This window comes from Balaenoptera borealis, assembly GCF_965194805.1.
Source record: "Balaenoptera borealis genome assembly, chromosome: 11".
In the NCBI taxonomy this organism is placed as follows: domain Eukaryota; kingdom Metazoa; phylum Chordata; class Mammalia; order Artiodactyla; family Balaenopteridae; genus Balaenoptera; species Balaenoptera borealis.
The window spans coordinates 78,947,678-78,952,965 of NC_138868.1; the positions used below are offsets into that span (position 1 = coordinate 78,947,678).

The 5,288-nt window shown below is 39.3% G+C and overlaps 1 pseudogene across 1 annotated transcript; it reads right to left on the reverse strand.

Annotated features, from left to right (window-relative positions):
• Nucleotides 1-552: 552 nt before the first annotated feature.
• LOC309604915 (calponin-3 pseudogene) lies at nucleotides 553-4,984 on the reverse strand (annotated as a pseudogene). The gene has a single exon. The product of its transcript is annotated as a calponin-3 pseudogene (transcript).
• Between the last annotated feature and the right edge of the window lie 304 nt (nucleotides 4,985-5,288).

A 5,288-nucleotide genomic window follows, 5' to 3' on the forward strand; every position in this document is an offset into this window, starting at 1 on the left:
TTCAACAACAACAACAACAAAAACAGCCCAGTGGAAAAGCGGGCAGAAAACCTAAATACACATTTCTCCAAAGAAGACATACAGATGGATAACAGGTACATGAAAAGATGTTTAATGTTATTAATTATTAGAGAAATACAAATCAAAGCCACAATGAGATATTACCTCACCCTTTCAGAATGGCTATCATCAAAAAGTCTACAAGTAGGGGACTTCCCTGGTGGCTCAGTGGTTAAGAATCTGCCTGCCAATGCAGGGGACACGGGTTCGAGCCCTGGTCCAGGAAGATCCCACATGCCGCGGAGCAACTAAGCCCGTGCGCCACAATTACAGAGCCTGTGCTCTAGAGCCCATGAGCCACTACTGAAGCCCGCGGGCCTAGAGCCCATGCTCCGCAACAAGAGAAGCCACCGCAATGAGAAGCCCACACACTGCAACGAAGAGTAGCCCCCGCTCACCGCAACTAGAGAAGGGCCGCGCGTGACAACGAAGACCCAACGCAGCCAAAATAAATAAATAAATAAATAAAATAAAAAAGTCTACAAGTAACAAATACTGGGGAGTATGTAGAGAAAAGGGCACTGTTGTACACTGTTGCTGGAAATGTAAACTGATGAAGCCTGTATGGAAAAGAGTATTGAAGTTCCTTAAAAAACGAAAAAAAGAACTACCGTGTGAGCCATCAATTACACTTCTCTGTATATATGTGGAAAAAATGAAAACACTAATTCAGGAAGATATGTGAACCCCAATGTTCATAGCAACACGATTTACAATATTCAAGACATGCAAGCAACCCAAGGGCCCATCAACAGATGATTGGCTTAAGAAGATGTGGTATGTAATATTACTCAACCATAAAAAAAAAAGAAATTCTGGTATTTACAGCAACGTGGATGGACCTAGAGAATATTATGTTTCATTAAATGAGTCAGGCAGAGAGAGACAAATACTGTATGATATCACTTATATGTAGAATCTAAAAAAGAATACAAATGAATGCATATGCAAAACAAAAACAGACTCACAGATTCAGAAAACAAACTTGTGGTTACCAAAGGGGAGAAGGCAGAGAAGGGAGGGACAGATTAGGGGTATAGGATTAACAGATACAAGCTCATACTTATAAAATAAATAAGGAAAAAGGATATACTATATAGCACAGGGAATTATAGACATTTTCTTGTAATAACCTATAATGAAGTATAATCTGAGAAAATACTGAATTGCTATGCTGTACACCTAAAACTCACATAATGTTGTAAATCAACTATATTTCAGTAAAAAATTAATAAGGGGAAAATAAAATAAAAATAAAAAGAGAATATCAATCTGTACATAACCATGCTTACATATTTTAGACAATTTTCCCTTAAAGGAAAGCTAATTGATGCTGTCCATTTTTCTCAGCACCACTTATTGAAGAGACTGTCATTTCTCCATTGTATATTCTTACCTCATTTGTCATAAATTAATTGCTCATATAAGTGTGGGTTTATTTCTGGGCTCTCTCTTCTGTTCCATTGATTCATGTGTTTCTTTTGGGGCCTGTACCATACTGTTTTGTTACTGTAGCCTTGTAGTATAGTTTAAAAGTGGGGAGTTTTTTACCTTTGTTCTTCTTTTTCAAGATTGCTTTGGATACTCAAGCTCTTTTCTATTTCCACAAATTGTTGTATTATTTGTTCTAGTTCTGTGAAAAATGCTCTTGGTGTTTTGATAGAGATTGCATTGAATCTGTAGATTGCCCTGAGAAGTACGGCCATTTTAACAATATTAATTTTTCCAATTCATGAGCATGGTATATCTTTCCATTTGTTTATGTTATCTTCAATATCTTGCCTCACTGTCTTATAGTTTTCAGAGTAAAGGTCTTTCATCTCCTGGTTAGATTTATTCCTAGGTATTTTATTCTTTCTGATGCAATTGTAAATGGGATTGTTTTCTTAATTTCTTTTTCTAGTACATTGTTATTAGTGTATAGAAATGTAACAGATTTCTGCATATTAATTTTGTGTCCTGAAACTTTACTGAATTCATTATTTCTATTAGTTTTTTGATGTAGTCTATAGGGTTTTCTATATATAGTATTGGGCTGGCCAGAAAGTTCACTCAGGTTTTTCTTGTAACAGCTTACGCACAAACCCAAATTAACTTTTTGGCCAACCCAATATTATGCCACATGAAACAGTGACAGTTTTATTTCTTCCTTACTATTTGGATTCAGTTGATTTTTTTTTTTGTTGCTGTTGTTGTACGATTTCTATGGCAAGGATTTCCAATACTAGTTTTTTTTCGAAAAAATATTTATTTATAAAAAATACAATGGGATAAATTTATGCTGAGAAATGCAGCAATAAATACAGTGGAAGAAAACAGAGCAACTCTACATCAATACATTGGCACAAACAGGAAGAGCAAACGCACCCCCCAGACCTCGATGTCTGCAGGCCAGCTTTGTACACACTCCTTTCAAAACACCACTCGGAAAAGATCTTGTCGGCTTAGCTAAGAATGAGTACACATATAGTCACAAATGCACACTGATCAGGACTTTATTTAAAAATAAGCAAACAATACTGTAGAAACATTGATATGTAAATTTCTAAAAAGCTGCATCTTAAATTTAGTTGGCAAAGACCACATTTAGCTATAAGCATGAGTTTAGTCTTCCATGTAGAACAGATACTAAACTGTAAAAAAAAAAAAAAAAGCTTCCTATTGTTTGAAAATACCAATTTAAGTAGAGGATTGTAAAAATGCATAGATCTTTAATAAAAGAATTGACTGTACAATAGTACTCCCCTTTCACTGTACTCCTTTTTACTTCATATGCGAGTTATTGGTTATGCTGTAGGATTTAACTGTTACAGCACTGAAAGGCAACTATTTAGGGAAGAGGCAGAAAAAGGAAAAAAGAATGTATGTAAGGCAGTATTTCCTTTAGGTACAATAAGCATAATAGTGTTTTAGGAAGACAAGGTAAAAATTACTCAAGGCTAGCTTGGTTCTCACTGAATAAAAACAACGGGCTAAATACTGAGCTCCTCTGTGAATCTAATAATCAATGCCTTGGTCTGTATATTGGTAATCTCTGGGGTATTTGGTCATCTTGGTACTCGCCATGATATTCATCTGGGTATTCTGCCTGATAATCATTATCACTGATTTCCGACCCATCTGTTCCGGTTCCTTGGCTTCCATTGTGAATGACAGGTTCTGTGGGAGCAGCACAGTATTTGGGGTCATATACTTGCCGCCCAAGCCCATACACACTCATTCCTTTCTGGGAAGCGACTTTCTTGGTACCCATCTGTAGAGAAATCGTCGAGTTGTCCACGGGTTGTAATGTTAGCTTCTGATCGTAGATGTCTCTTTGGGTACCCCGGGGCTAACATCCCCGCCTGGCTGGCTCCTTTGTTGGTGCTCATCTGCAGACTAATCGTGGTCTGATCAGAAGGTTTGTCAGTTTGCATTTTGGGATCATAAAGATGCCTCCTAGTCCCATAGGCTGTCATACCTGCTTGGCTGGTGCATTTGTTGGTTCCCATCTGTAAACCAATTACACTTTGTCCAGCTTTTAATTTTCCTTCATCAAAACGTCTTGTTTGTTTTTCTACATACTTAACTCCAATGTCAATGGTTGTATGGAATCCTTTTGTTTTAGCCAGACCTGCTAGGGCCACCAGCGTAGTCTGAACCTGGGTCATGTTTCCATTCTCAAAAAGATCATTTGCTTCAAATATGTCATGTGGCTTCATACCATAAGCCTGAATAGCTTTGATAAGGTTGCCAATATTCTCCAACTGAGGCCAGTTTAATGAGGACTCATTGACCTTCTTCACTGAGCCCGGCTGTTAACTTGTTTATGAGTTCACAGAGGATTATGCCATCTTTTAAGCCCAGCTGAAAGTTGGTGCCAATGCTCATGCCAGTCACCTCTTCTATCCAATTGAGAAGATCTTCTTCTGCTTGATGATCATACTTGGAAGCAATCTTGTTCTTGACTTCAGCCGAGAGTCCATAGGAAGGGCCCTTGTTGAAGTGGGTCATGATGATTCGGTCGGTGGGAAGAGGCTGAGCTCTGGTCCGGGGGTTTCTCGCGCTCGGCTTCCCCGCTCCTGGCCCCGAGGAGTGGCCGCACCACAAGATGCTCGGAGCTCGCTCCCCTGGGCAGCGCATGAACCGCCAGGAGGCGGCGGCGGGGCGCGGGTGGTGCCTTGGCTACTCACTCGGACGAGGTCCCGCAGAGCCTCCCGGTCGGCTCCGGAGTCCCGCATGAACTATCCAATACCATCTTGAATAAACATGGCAAGAGTGGGTGTTCTTGTCTTGTTCTTGAACTTAGAGAAAATGGTTTCAGCTTTTCACCATTGAGTATAATGTTGGCATTGGGTTTTCATATATGGCCTTTTTAATAGTATGTTCCCTCTATACCCACATTGTTGAGAATTTTTATCATAAATGGATGTTAAATATTGCCAAAAGCTTTTTCTGCATTTTTTGGGATGATCATGATCACTTGATTTTTTTTCCAATGCGTTAATGTGATGTATCATTGATTGATTTGTAGATACTGAACCATTCTTGCATCCCTATGATAAATCCACTTCATCAAAGTGTATGATTTTTTAATGTATTGTTCAATTTGGCTAGCTTTCTTTTCTGTTAAGCTTGTGTGATTTCCACTACTCTGCTTCCAGTTCACTCATCCATTCCTCTTTCTTATCTAATCTACTCTTTATTCCTTCTAATGTATTTTTAATTTCAGTTACTGTATTGTTCAGTGCTGTTTGGTTCATCTTTATAGTTTCTAACTCTTTGTTAAACTTCCCACAGTGTTCAGCCATTCTTCTCCCCAGTTCTTTGAGCATCTTTGTAATCTTATCTTGAACTCTTTATCGGGTAGATTGCTTATCTCCACTTCACTTAGTTCTTCTTCTGGGGTCTTCTCTTATTCCTTCATCTGGATCACATTCCTTTGTTTTATTTTGCCTAATTCAGTGGTTTTATTTCTATGAAATTAGTAGATTGGTTACATTGCCTGATCTTGCAAAAGTGGTCTTATGTAGGAGATGTCCTATGGCACCCAGCAGCACACTCTCCTCTGCTAAGCAGAGCTATATGCTCTAGGAGTATCCTCTATGTGGGCTGCATGGGCCCTTCTCTTATGGGAGAGCTGACTGCTGTGGGCATGCTAATAGGCATGGCTGACTCCTGGCCTGGTTGGTTGCCAGGCTCTACCTAGTGTGGAGGCTCCAACCAGTGGTGGGTGGGGCTGAGTCCTG